The sequence below is a fragment of the Camelus bactrianus genome, chromosome 16 (genome assembly GCF_048773025.1).
Source record: "Camelus bactrianus isolate YW-2024 breed Bactrian camel chromosome 16, ASM4877302v1, whole genome shotgun sequence".
Taxonomy (NCBI): Eukaryota; Metazoa; Chordata; class Mammalia; order Artiodactyla; family Camelidae; genus Camelus; species Camelus bactrianus.
The window spans coordinates 37962190-37977156 of record NC_133554.1 but is presented as its reverse complement, the minus strand read 5'-3'; the positions used below and the strand labels follow the sequence as shown (position 1 = coordinate 37977156).

At 46.6% G+C, this 14967-nt stretch overlaps 1 pseudogene; it reads left to right on the top strand.

Annotated features, from left to right (window-relative positions):
• Positions 1-852: 852 nt before the first annotated feature.
• LOC105071587 (E3 ubiquitin-protein ligase Hakai pseudogene) lies at positions 853-3957 on the top strand (annotated as a pseudogene).
• The last annotated feature ends 11010 nt before the right edge of the window (positions 3958-14967 follow it).

Here is a 14967-nt window from a genome sequence, read left to right as displayed (position 1 = left end):
TTGTTTGTTTGTTTGTTTTTTGGTTAACAAGACGTTCCTGGAAATCAATAAAATCAATTTCATTAAGTGTATGTCAAAATCTGATTTGCTTTTATAACACCATGAAATGTTCATATTAAAAAATTCACCGGTTACAAAACTTGTTTTGTCAGATCATTACTACCCAATCATGACTTCCTAAGAATCAGTCTCTATGACTGTTCATAGCAGCACTATTCACAACAGCCAAAAGGTGGAAACAACCCAAAGGTCCATCAATGGAGGAATCGATAACCAAGTTGTGGTCCATTCCTTTTTATTCAGTAATAAAAAGGAATGAAGTACTGATATATGCTACACACAGATGAACCTCAAAAACATTATGCTAAGAGAAGGAAACCAAACAGAAAGGTCACATCATGTACGATTCCATTTACATAAAATATCCAGAATAGTTAAATCCACTGAGACAGAAAGCTGATTCATGGTTGCCAGGCTGTGGGTAGAGAGGAATGGACAATGACCGCTTAATGGATACAGGGTCTCCTTCGGGGACGATGAAAATGTTTTGAAACTAAATAAAGGTGATGGTTGCATAACACTGTGAATATGCTAAATGCCAATGAATTGTTCACTTAAATGACTAATTTAATGTTATGTGAATTTCACTTCAATTAAAAAAAAAAAAAAAGAGGTGGCCGCCTTACCTGCCGGGAGCTTAGTCCTCCCACCACTGCCGCTCTCCCTCTCCCCTGTTCCTGTCGGTCTCCTCTCCATAGTTAAAGGCTACTTCCTCCTGCCTTAGCCACCTCGACATGGAAACTCTCTGCATACTCGCTCTTTCTCCCTCTGCCTGAACTATGCCTGACTCCCTTACTGGGGTAGCCGACATGACGCGACAGAAAGAAGCTTTTGGCGACCCCATCCCGGACAACCGGGTCGCACTTCCGCCTCCCGGGCTCCGGAAGGTAGCGCGCATGCGCTCCCTGAGACTCCGGCGTTGTTGACTTCCCCTCCCACTGTGCCCTGCGAGCCGAAGCGAATCATGGATCACGCTTACACTGAGTTACGAGGCAGTAATAGTTCTGGATCAGTGGATGGTCTTGATGTTCGAAGATGAATTCCTATAAAACTCATCTCCAAACAAGGAAACAAAGCCAAAGCTTCACCTCGAACTCCAAGGACTATAAACAGAATGCCAGCAAAGGGTCCACCTGGTGATGAAGAAGGATTTGATTATAATGAAGAAGAACGGTATGATTGTAAAGGGGGCGAAGTATTTGGAAATCAGCGACTTCCCGGACACTTTTTTGGGGGGACTTTCAAATAAACATTTTAGGTGAGAGGATGATACACCAGTTCATTTCTGTGACAAATGTGGATTGTCTATTAAAATCTATGGGCAAATAATTCCATGCAAACTTGTGTGTTTGCTATGACTGTGCTATTTTACATGGAAAAAAGGGGAGATAAGATGTGTCCAGGCTGTAGTGATCCCATACAACGAACTGAGCAGTGAGAGAACACGATTCTCTCTTCTTGTGTAGCATTGTGCAAGGGTGCAAGAGAAAGTATTTGTCTCAGAGAGACTTACAGGCTCATATCAACCACTGCCATATGAGAGCTGGAAAACCTGTTCCCTGTGCTTCACTAGAGAATGTTCATCATCCTATTGCCCCACCACCAGCTGAAATCCAGGATCGGTTTATACTGCCACCAGACAAGCCACATTCCACCAAAACAGCACATCATGATGCCACCACCTCCTTTGTAAAACATGCCACTCGAGCACTATAATCAGCCACACGAGGATATATGTGCTTCTCTAGCAGAATTGGCCATGGCTCCACCTCCACCTCCTTCAGTCAGTCAGGAAACCTTTGGTATTTCAACAAGAAAACACAGAAATTTAATAACTGTCCCTATTCAGGATGACTAAGATTCACCACCTCCTACCCCAGCACCTGCTCACCATCATCCTGATTATCAGGGTCAACCAGTGGTATCTCACCCTCACCGTATTATGCCTTCATGGCAAAGTTATGCACCCCCCGCCCCCGCACCTCCTCTACCATCAATAAACCATCCCATACCACATCCTCCCCAGGCTGCAGGTATTCCTCACTTGGTTTGTAACCAAGCTCCACCTCCACCAATGACCCCTGCTCTACCACTAAAAACCCCTCTCCCTGGACATATTATTGCCCAGATGCCACCTTATATGAATCATCCTTCTCCTGGACCTCCCCCATCTCAACATGGTGGTCCACCCATAACTGTACCCACTCCTCACCAGTATAATCCAACTCTCTACCCCAGTTCACTGAAGATTAAGGAACTATGAGACCTCCATTTACACAACCAGTGGGAATGAGCTCTGGTATATGGCCTGCACCAAGAGGGCCACCTCTTCCTCCATGAATGCAGGGTCTGCATTATCAAAGCCCACTTTCTGGACCACATCATCCAGATCAGACAAGATACAGACTGTATTACCAATGACAGTTGTATTTTGAACTGAAGATATGATGAGGAAACAAAACTTGTATATAGTCAATCTTTTAATTAAGCTTTGATTGTTTGGGGAAGGAAAAGTACCTGTTCCTGAGGTGGCTGTAAAACACTTAGGGTCTTGTCTCCTAAAATGATTTTAAATCTTGACTTTAGGATTGATTTCAAGTACTGTGCTATAGTGCAGATAAGTAGTTCAGTTGAGCTCAGCTGTATTTTAACACCTTTGTTCCCCTAGTGTGGTAAATTGACCCAGAGGATCGTTTACAAAACATTTGAAAAAAAAAGTTTTTCATGGTTCCACTTTCAAAATTACTGCTTCTGTTAAACCTAATGTTTAGTTTTTCTTGTGATACATTTTGTAACCTGTGTAAAAGGATTAAATTTCAATATGGCTATAAAAATGCTATTTTTACGTGAATTTAAGTGCAGCAACACACTGTTTTTTAAACCATATGTTTTACCACCAGTCTCCCACAGTTACAATAAAATCCTAAAAGTAAAAAACAAATCATGGTGAAAAAAAAAATCATGGTCACATTATCCATCAGGAGTAGAGAGAAGTGATAAAGGCAAGTCTCAGATGCAATGCACAGGAAATAGGTCAGCTACCACCCTGACCCAGGTAGTCCTGCCAAAAGGGGTTCCCCAGCACCAAAGAACTGCAAATTAATTGAGAACAATGAAGTGTGAAGGAAAAGCCGGGCTGGGCTAACAAGATAACTCACAAATCTAAGTATCGGAATACTGATCTGAGTTCTGCTGGACTAACTTGTAAATCTAAGTTAATTAGTGTTGGTTTGCTGTTCATGTTTTTTTGCTAGCCAGCTGGATTTTCAAAGAGATATATCTGGCTTTGGAATGTTGGTTTGCTGCCTCCCTGCCTCCACTTTTGTGATAATGATGCTGCTAAAGCTGTTCCATGCGTATTGGCCGAATACCCCAAGCTTGTACTTAACCCTATAAAACCTCATGCACACATCTTGGAGGTGCTCAGAACTTCAGAGCAGAAGCCTCTCTGAGCCCGCCGGCGTAATACACCTGAGTACTCTAACCCTCCGAGTGGTGCTTGTTTCTTGGCTGGCCTGTCGTTTCTGTAACAGAAGTATTTTTTGTCTTTCAAATTGGAACCTGTTTTTACAAATAATACTCAACCCTGGTATGAGTATACTGAAAAGGCATTCTCATATTCTTCTGGTGGAATATAAATTAGTCTAGCCATTCTGGAGGAAGGTTTGGCATTTTGTACTACAAGAATTTAAAATGTTCATGTCCTTCTAAATGAAATATTTCCCATCCAGTTTTCATGTGCAGATGTTTCACTCAAGACTGCATTTTTAGCTGGACCTTAAAGAATGTGAATTGAAAATATGTCCTAAATCCATGATTGGTGGCCTAATACATTATTTTTAAAAAGAAGAAGAAGTTTATGCTCTTTGACACAGTGTATAAGGTCGGGGTCCTGGTCAGAAATAGGCCCAAGCATTTAGTCCCTAATCCAGGTGGTATTTCAAACCAGTAAGGAAATACTCTACTAAAGGAGAAAGGCTGAATGATAGTATTTGGGAAATTCGCTAACTACTTGGAAAAAAGAAAAAATTAGCTTAGATCTTTACATCACACCTTATATCAAAAATAATTCCAGGATTTAAAATCTAACGGAGGAGGAGGAGAAGGAAAAAGAGGATGGTGGGGTGGGGAAGAAAAGAAAAAAAATAGAGATCTAGAAGAAAATTGGGGAAATCTTTGATTCTAGGATGGAAACAGTTCTATACGCAGAAAGCAAAGGGGGAACGACTAAAGCAAAACATCAAAAGGTCAGACCACACGAAAAACGTAAAATGTATGTATCCAAAATCACCAAAACCAAAATCGAGGTAAATTCGAAGCTTAGAAAAATATTTGCAGCACATATGACGGACTGGATGTGTTCCAGAGCTTCTAAACATCAATAAGGGGAAAATAAGGGAAAAGAGAAAAACGGACAAGCGATATGAATAGGCCCCTCACAAAAGGGGAAGAGCAGATGTTCGCCTCTATTTTTAAAACGCAGCAGACACGTGGTCTCGGGGATGCGGAAAGCAGGAACCCGAGCCAGGCTTCCACCAGAAAAGGCGTGCCCCTCTTCGCAGCCGTGGAGCAGTGAGAGGCCTCCCCAGGACCGCGGTCCCGGTGCCCGAATTTGCCCTTCTCCTGGGCGGGTTGGACGAACAATCCCATCCTTTGTTGAGGCTTCACCGAAGGAGGCCGACCACGCGCGCTCTCTGGGAGGTGGCGATCCATCGACAAGGCCTCTGGGGCGCCGCGGCCACCGGGGGGCGGTGCTGCCCAAGAGACCCGCCAGCCTCGGGCCAGCGCGGGGACCACAAAGGCCCCTTTCTCCTCCTCCCGGAGATGAGTCACAGCAGTTAGAGCCGAGGCCAAAGTCAGAGACGCCGCTGGCGATCCCCGGCGAAGGCTGAGAACGGGAGCGGGGCCGCAGGGCGGCGCCTGGGAGTCACCCTGGACGCCTGCTTGGGCCGCATCTGCGGCTCCTCCGGCTGGGCCGGCTCGTGGGGAGACCGGATCAGGCCAGTGGCCTGTTTTGCAGCAGTGGCCCGTGGCAGGATGCGAGTGCGAAGGGCATCTGGATTTCTTTCCTGGCTCACTCACGTGACAAGTATCTGAGGAGTCACTGAGTGCCAGGCGGTCAGGACACGTCTGACAGGCAGTGTCTAGGAACCTCTAAAGCCCTGACCACAGGAGTTCAGAATGTGTGAGCTCAGGTCCCTGGTGGCTGGGCTTGCCTGGGCAGCCCTGAGAACCACTGGTCTCCCTGGGGCATCTCAAGTTCAGCTGCCCAACTTGGGACACCTCATCCTGGCACTGGATTGCCCTGGGATCCAACTCTCTGACCCCTCCCCCAGCCATCCCCACTCACATCCCGCATCCTACTCACTGCGGCCTGGGGCCTGTACTGGTATCCCGGGTCGCAGAGGCCACCAGCCTCCCATGCCCATTCAAGCCCATCCAGTCTTCTCTCAGCTTCTGAATTGGCCCTGGGATGTCTGTGGACTGCATTTCTTTGTCTCTCCAAAATTCTCACTTTTTGCTGATAAAGAGGACACTTTTGTCACCTGGTCCAAAGGTGTGAGTGGCATGGTCTCAGAGAAGCTAGAAGCAGCCTGTACAGCCCAGGTTTGTTGGGCTGGAGGTGGCCGGAGAGACCCAGGAAGACGGGACTCCAGAGAAGGAGGGAGCAGCGTCAGGGAAGGAAGCAGTGGGCCTGAGTGACATGAAGATGTCAGGAGCCAGTAGGGAGGTCAGTGAGAGGGTCGGATGGAGGAGGGGCTGAGTTCAAAAGAAACTAGCTCTCCTCTCCTAGTCTCTTTCCTTCCTCTCCCCCTCCCCCACCTCCAGGCCGGCTCTGACTCTGAACCCACATCGGGGTGGCCACGGAGCCAGACTGCTGCAAGGCCTCTCTTTGCTGTTTTGCTAACATGGTGTCACCTTATCCACCTCCCATCCCACTTCCCAGAGGCCCCAGAGCATCAGAGGTGGCTCTGCCTGTGTTGTTTTGGTGGACACACTGAAGCTCAGAAGGGCTAACTTCCGAGAAACACAGCAGAGTGGCAGAGGGACAACCCACAAGTCCCCACCAAAGAGCATGTGGCCAGAATAAAGAGGGAAGCAGGTGCCCTTCCTGGGATAACTTGGTTACAGATTTGAGAGCATCAATTTGTCTTTAGGATTTTTTTTTAACTGAAGTACAGTCATTTTACAATGTGGTGTGAATTTCTGGTGTACAGCATAATGTTTCAGTCATACATGCACATACATATATTCCTTTTCATATTCTTTTTCATTATAGGTTACCAAGATATTGAATATAGTTCCCTGTGCTATACAAAAGAAACTTGTTGTGTGTCTTTAGCATTTGTTTAATTTTTTAAAATATTTGTGTAAAAGGTCCAAACAAGATTGAAATGAACAAAATAGAATTGGAACTGAAAGTTCAGTTCTCTCCCCACTCTCACTGTTAACAGCTCAGTATAAATCCTTCCAAGGTTTTTCAACTATACTGTTAGCATTCTATTCTAGAACTTGCTCTATTCTCTTCCTTCAGTTGTATTTCCTTGTGAAGGCCCCTAACACCCATATATGGTTAACCCGGTCCTTTCAGATGGACAGTTAGGGAGTTTCCTGGTTTTACCTTTACAGTACACATCCAGCGTTCACTGTGGGAACATCCCTGGGGAATAATTTTTTTCTCAAAGTGGAACTGTGACAGCAAAGGAAATGCACTCTTCTGCTACTCCCTTTAAAGGCTTGTGATGGCAAAGGGCTGACAGGTGCAGGGCGGGCTGCAGCGGCCAATGCATGGAGCAGTTCCAGATGTCAGCCTCCCATTATCCCTGCCTCGCCCCCTGCTTCCCCGCCCCCCTGGCCTGCCCCTCACCTCCCCCAGCCAGAAAGCAGCCCGGTCTAAAGCTTCTGCCTTTGTGCCCAGCCCCTGGGGTCCTGCTGGCTCATCTGACCCCCAAAACATTCCTTATTTGCCATCAAACACCTCCACCACCCTCTGGCCATCAGAACTGACACTTGTCCCACCCTGGGGGACCACCAGGGAGCCAGGGACTCACAAAGCCTCTCTTTGGCAGCCTCACAGCCCTGCTGACTGGCTTTGGAAACATACTTCCCTTTACCTCCTTTTATAGGCAGAGACAAAGGTAGAGAAACAGTTTGCCTCCAAATGCACATCAGGCCATCTCCACTGCCACAGGGCTCAGCTGGGAGTGTGTCTGCTGATGCTCTAAATGCAGGGTGCCAAGTCCACTCGACTGGTTTCCAGTGAGTGGTAGGGGTCAGTCAAGCCCCTTAGCTCTGGGCCAGGCACAGGGTGGGGGGGTGAGAAGAGAAATAGAGGACAGGAACTGGGTCCCCTTTCTCCTCAGCACCGTGCACACAGGGCTTCTTACAGTTGAAACCCTGTCACAGCCCAAGCTGGCTTTAAAGAGCTTGTCTTCCTCCTGCCAATCCCCTCCCAACAAAAATGAGTACGGGTGATTCTTCATCCTCAGAATGACTGCACCACGAGCATTAGTAACCAGCATCTTCTATCTGTGGGGGGAGTGTTCAGACCAGTTCACAGAGCATCCTCACAGAACCTTCTGTGGTCCCTTGAGCCACGCACTATGTGTCCCTGTCTACCCTCAGAAACTAAACGGAAAACTGTCCCTGCCCTTTGGTCCAGCCTCATGGTCTGCTCTTGAAGACAGAAGCATAAACAATCACAATACAATGAGACAGATGCCAGAAGAGGTGTGGGTACAAAGAGGGAGGTTGGTGACACTAAATGATGACGGGGAACATTTACCGTCAGTGAAATGTTTTGGGGGGAATGGGACGTTTGTCCATCCACCTTCTTTCCTTTTTCACTTGCACATTTTTATTCGAGATTGTATGTTCTCTACCTGTACCTCTGGCTTTTGAAATTCCATTGCCTCAAGGAAACACTTTTCTAATAGACAAAGGAGAGATAGTAGCTTTCACAGTCGAAGCACAAAAACTCCATGACCCTAGCTGACCTGACAAGCCTGCCTGGGTCCTCTGTCCTCTCCACAGCCTAATATTTCATCCATGTTTCGCCAGCTTTTCCCTTCACTCAAGACCTGGGTTGGGGATGTAAAACACAAGAAGGAGGCAGCTGCCTGTTGAGCAAGCTGGGTACCAAATGTTCCTTTGATAAGATCATACCCAGAGCTGGGGAGGCTGCAGTGAAGTCATCACACTCACACACACGCTGCTGCTGCAATTAAATGGACTCGACACTTTTGCAAAGCAAGCTGGCAGCATGCAAAGAGAGGCAAAGTAAAACTTTTGATCCATCAGTCCATCTTTGGGGTTATCAAAGCTTTGCTTCTCCGGGAGCTATTTTAACAGGAGAAAAGAGGGAGCAACCTTAAATGTCCCATTAGACTGAAAGCTCCCTCGATACAGGGACTTCTTCCCATGCTGAAGCTCACAGCTGGTCCTCCGAAGTCGTCAAAGGGCCAGCGGCACAGCAGTTAGAGGTGCAGCTCCGAGAGCCTGCCTGCCCAAGTCCCAGCTCTGCCATGTACTAGCTGTGCTGCCTCGAGAAAGTTGTGACCCTCTCCATGCCTCAGTTTCCTCTTCTGTAAAATAACGATGATGATGAGAGTTGGACCATTCCCACAAGATTATTGTAAGAATTAAGAAAGGTAAAATATAGGAAGTGTAAGTGAGAGTAAATATTAGCTATTATTAGTATCACTGGATAAACCATTCTGAAATATCCTCTGGTGATAATAAACAATAACGAATTCTATGAAGCAAAGCGGAAAAAATCTTAATGATGTCATTGGCTTCCCTCTGTCCTCCTTGACCTCTCTGGTACCTTCTTCTATGGCTGTCACAAAGCTGACAAACAGAACCACTGCTGGGCTTTTGTGTTTCAGATCCCCTAAAATGCCGAGAAGCTGTTTCACACCTCTACACCTTTACAGCCCCCTTCACCCAGTCTGGTGAATGCCGACCCATCCTCCAAACTTAGCGCTGCATCTAAAGCCTTCCTTCCTCGATACAGCTTAGCTCCCCCTCTCTGAATGGTAACAGTTGGATGGAGAGAAATGAAAAGGCTACTGGCCCTGTCTGTCTTGGTCTGGACTCCAGCCAGGCACACAAATACAGATAGTCTCCAACTTATATGGTTCCGCTTAAGAGTTTTTCACTTTACAATGGAGTGAAAGCGATATGCATTTAGTAGAAACTGTACTTCGAATTTTGAATTTTGACCTTTTCCCAGGCTAGCAATACAAGGTCTGATGCTCTCCTTTGATGCTGGGCAGGGCAGCCACAGCTCCTGGTCAGCCATGTGATCAAAAAGATCAATAACTGATATGTTTACAACCATTCTGGACCCAGACAACCATTTTGTTACTTTTAGTACAGTTTTCAATAAATTACATGAGATATTTAACATTTTATTATAAAACAGGCTGTGTTCGATGATTTTGCCCAACTGTAGGCTGATGTGTTTTGAGAACATTTAAGGTGGGCTAGATTCAGCCATGATGTCAGTGGTTTAGGTGTATTAAATGCATTTTCTTTAGAATGTTTTCAATTTACAATGCATTTATCAGGAGGGTAGTGGATTGGAAGATCTGTACCATCAAAGCCTTTCTGGTCCCTTGATCTCTCTCATCCATTCTTTAGCCATTGACTGGCTGCTGTCTCTGCCCTTGGGCAGGCACCACTGCCATCTAAGGACTGAGCCTGGAGAGGTGTGCACAGCAGGAGGGGGCCAGAGTGTTCTTTGAACTGAAGACGAGCCAGTTAGGGCAGCCATGGTAAGGACAACAGCACAGTTCCCCCTCCCCTCCACCCCCCACCTCGTGCAGTCTCCCTGCATCCTCCCTGCTTTCTGGTCCCCCCATAGCCCCTCCTTTTGAAGGTCCCATTTGCTACAGGGGACTGCTGGGGCTGTGGTTCCAATAACAGGAGTGAAAGGAAACAGCCCCTCACTTTCCCAGTCTGGGCTCTGCTGACTTCACTTTGTCTTGATCGTGTTGACTGACTTCAGCAAAATTAAGGGGTTTGAACCAGATTCACAGTTTTCAACTGGGAACATACTTCTGTGTGGCCCTGGGGTGCCTGCCCTGGCAGTTTGGCTGTAGACTCTGCCGTCAATCAACTCTCTGTTTCTTCCCATGATAAACCCAGCAAATAAGGCCTTGAATAGTGATCCTGCATGTGGCCCATTATAGCCATTATGAGGTGGGACTTTTTTTGTTTTTTGTTTCCACAGCTGTTTAGTTTGGCAGGTTTGTTTCAGCCTGCTTTCTAGCCTTGGATGCTTTGAGGGCAAGAATTGGGTCTAGGTCTCCCCAGCACCAGCAGGGTCTGGCATATGGCAAATGCTCAGAACACTCTGAGTGAGTGAATGCACAAAGGAAGGAAGGAATGAGTACATGGATGACAGGTGTGAGGACAGAAGGAGGCACGCGATGCCGAGGTCAGGGTAGGACAGCCACTACCTGAGAAGGGGGTTTTGTGCTCTGATCAGTCACAACAAAGGCCAGCTAAACAGCCTCCTTGACAGTCTCTGCCCACAGCCCAAGTACTAGTTCCAGCAAAACCCTGGGCCAGTGGAAGGAGGCTCCTCCCCAGGCTCCAGGGCATGCGTCTCAGGGGCAGGAAGCCAAGCTCCACTTCCCTGCCTCCAGTCCCATCCCTCCCGGATCATCTGACCATTCACATGAGGCCCAGTGTGGGGTGTGGCTGCTTTTAAGGCCTTTGGCATTTCTCTCAGGGCAAAAGAAGGAAAGAAAAAAAAAAAAAAAAAAACACTTAAAACAATGGCTCAACATACTTAAAAAAAAAAATTCTCTGATTTGCCTGAGGGAAGGGGCTAACCCTAAACAACCAAGGCCCCCCCTCCCCCTGCTGTGGACAAGTGCTGTGTCAAGATAATCATAATTTTAACCTCGGGCCAGGGCCCATGCTGAATGCTTTTGGGGCTTGCTCTGATTTAATCCTGATAACCCTGGGCCTCAGGTACTATAATGATGTCTAATTTCACCAGTGAGGATGAGGAGGTTCAGAGACATTAAAGGACTTGCCCAAGGTCACACAACTAAGTAGTAGTTAAAGCAAAGATTTTAAACCAAGTATTTCCTGACTCTGAAGCTTATAACTCTATAACCAGACTGCCTTGGTCTCATCTGGGGATGTGTCCCTGTCCTCTCAGTAATTATTTAGAGCCTAGAAAACGGGCCATTGTGACCACCACTTTCCACAGAAAAGTCCCAAATGGACACCTCCCACCCACGATACCCTCCCTCCAACCCCCCTAACACGTACCTCCCCTCCTCTCTTTTTACAAAATGAGAAACCAAGTGTAGGCCCTTCCACACTGTTTCTGGGAGGGAAGAGGAACATCATGCAGTTTTTGTCATCTTTGTATTTGTCCATATAGCTTGACGTTAGTTAGTTGACCCCTCTGTGCCTCAGTTTCTCCACTTAGAAAACACGGGCAAGAACAGTTGCTTCATCAGGTTGTTGTGAGGATTAAATTATACAGGTTAAGCACTTAGGACAGTGCCTGTATCATAGTAAATGTTTATAAATGTTCACTATTTTGCGATTTTAGTAGATTTTTGTCGGCTGGATTTCATTGTCATGCTGTTTTTTCAGGAAGGGCTCACAGATACCTTCACTTGCCTTGTCATGTTTATGCAGGAAAAAAGGATGCAGGGCATGAGAAGGGCTGTGCCCCAGGTCTCGGTGGAGCCCCTGGGACGTGCCCCACCAAGTGTGGGTCCTTGGCTTCACTCAGGAAAGAATTCAAGAGCGAGCCACAGTTGAGTAAAGGTAGATTTATTTAGAGAGATACCTACTATATAGAATGTAGGCTGTTTCAGAAGGTGAGAGAAAGGCCACGAGGTGTGGGGGTTGGGTGCTCAGTAAAGGTAGACTTATTTAGAGACATACATACTGCATAGAATGAAGGTTGTTTCAGAAGGCAAGAGAAAGATGTGGGAATTGGGTGCTCGGGTGAACGTAAAAGTAGGTACAAACTCCATAGATAGAGTACGGGCCATCTCTGAAGAGGAGGGAGCCAGAGAGGCGGCCACGAGGCGTGGTATTGCCAGTTTTTATGGGCATGGTAACTTCACATGACTACAAGTGGGAGGACTATTCCAACTAACCTGTGTAAGGGGCTGGGATTCCCAGGAATTGGGCCACCGCCCACTCTTTGATCTTTTGTGGTTACCCTTGGGACTGTCATGGTGCCTGTGGGCATGTTATTTACCACGCTAATATATTACAATGAGCGTATAATGAAGCTCAAGGTCTACTAGAAGTCAAATCTCCCACCATCTTAATCCTCAAGGCCAACTGGGAGTTGAATCTTCTACCATTTTGGTGTCAATTGCTGTCATTCCTTGAATGGCTGTGCCCTGCCCCCTCCCCTCTTGTCTCACTGTCTCACACTTCATTTACCACCTGTTTCTGGTGTCTTCTGACATTATCTGTTCCATCCCACTGACCTTTTACTTGTATGTAAATTCCACTGACTTTTATTTCATTAAATCCTAGATGCCGCTGATTATAATCTGTACCATTAGTGTGGACCACTCAAGAAAAAAATTTAAAGACACAATGAATTCTAAAATACATCCCTATGAAAAAATTAAAATAAAATGCATCCCTATGGAAAGGAATGTATGTATGTATATATACGACTGAAACGTGGTACAGCAGAAATTGACACGTTATAAACTGCCTATATTTCCACCTTTAAAAAATGGAAAAAATAAAATAAAATAAAATAAAATACATCCCAATTTCAGATGTTCAAATGTGGAGGGATAAAAGCATAGCTTTCAATCTATGAATACGGTAAGAATGATCTGCTCCTTTATTCCTGACGTGGCCCTCTCTGGCTGTGAATTGTCCCTGCTCCTTCAATGGCATCTGTATCAGTTGACCTGGGTAGCTCTTCCATCTGGCCCAGGGCCACCCTGGAGGCTGGTATTCGTGCTAGGTCAGCTCCAGGCAAGCAAGTCTAACTCTGTCCACACAGCTGCTGTCCACACAGGGGCTCAGGCTTCTCCTGGATTTGGCAGTTTGTAACGACCTGATGTGCATCTTTGAAGCCAGCAGCTTCAAGGTCAGCTGACTTTCTCACCTCCAGTGACTGCTTTGCTGCTTCCTGCTTGGGTCTGAGTTGCACTGTCCCCACATGCAATAAAAATTATTTGTTTGAGAGAAGTTCCTAAGAAGAGCATTGTGGGGGGTAAAACCAAACCAACATGCAGTGTACTTTCCCCAAGCAGTAGGCAAAGGACAGGGCTCAAGAGTCATTTTCTTGTCTGCATGGGTTTCAATCACCAAATTATATTTGGAGTCATTCCTTCTAGTGTTTTCCACGATCCAGGGAAAGGAGGAGTGTGTTGGGAATGGTTAAGCTTGATCTCAGAGCTAACCCCAAGGGATTGGCAGACACAGGTAGGGACTAACTTAGGAGCCTGAGGTTGACTGAGTGAGCGCTTTCCCTAAAGTCTTGGGCCCATTCATGGCCATTTTGGAGAGAAACAGGGCTCTGGAGACAAAGTCACTGGACTTTTAAGTCCCAAATGTCATTTCTTAGCTGTTATGACACTGGGGAGTGAGTTGGTCTCTCTGAACCTCCACAGCTACATAACGGGGGTAATAATACTTCTGAGTTGTTGAGAAGCACCAGGAATAGCAATGAGCACACAGCCACTGCTCAACAAATGGTAGTAACACATGCCGGATGCCTGCCATGTACTCAACACTGTGCACACAACAAAGAGAAGCTAAATACCACTCATGGAGGGGAGGCACTATGACAGCTTTATTTTTTAAATATCAGAGATTCAGAAGTTGTAGCCTGTTAAGCAGTCAAGCCAGCGATCACCCAAGTCTTTCTTGAGATGCAGCCTCAGCCAGCACTTCTGTGAAGTCCTCTGGGCAGCAGGCCCTGGAGGGAGAAACTAGGCCAACCTGCTCTATGATCATCCTCCTGATCTGAGGCTAAATGGGGCCAAGCCTATGAAGGCTGGGTCTTCGCCAGGTGTTGATAGCGTGACCCAGTCTGAGGGAACTGCTTTCTCTGCCAGGCACAAGCAGGATGTGCTGGCGCCGGGCCTCTCATCTAAACTCCCCAATCCAGGGGCACTTCCATGCCTGCTGACCGGGGTCCAGTCTCTCCATCCCATGGGCCAACAACCTGCCACTGTGACCCAAATGCCAACCAAGGCAGAGCCCTGTGGGAGAAAGCTGAGCAACCCCTCCACCCCACAACATGTGAGGCATCTGTCTTCTAAATGGGGCACCAAGAGGAGCAACCAGCAACCAGGCATGTTTCAAAGGCCAAGCAAATGTTATGGAAGACTGATGAAATTCAAGAAAGGGGCAAGACTACTTTGGGCTGGGGCAGCTTCTCTGTGACACCAAAAAGAGGCCATCTAGGTCATAAACTAATGTATCTACAAGATTTGGGTAAGTCATGCAACTGAAACAGGCTCGTGTCATAAAATAGGGGGTGGTGGGGACAACTTTGGGTATCTGCAGACCCTGCAATACAGTTGGCCCACAGTTCCTGTTGTTTTCTAAGCTCAACAGGTATCACTGAAGAGAGAAACCTATGTAATTCCTGCCAAATCATCTAGGGATCTGAGGGGTGGGGAGGCAGTTGAGGAAGACATAGACATGAGTATCTGTGCACTCACCTAGGGCAAATGTCCATCTTTATGGTTTCCATTTTATACTGGCTTTACTTTACAGCATCAGCTTTCTCGGGTATTTTCTTTTAGTAACTTTTTTCCCAAAAAAGTTGACTTTTTTTTTTCTTGTGGGGGTGGGGGGGTAATTAGGTTTATTTATTTTTTTAATTGGAGGTAATAGGGATTGAACCCAGGACCTCGTGCATGCTAAGCAGGCGCTCTA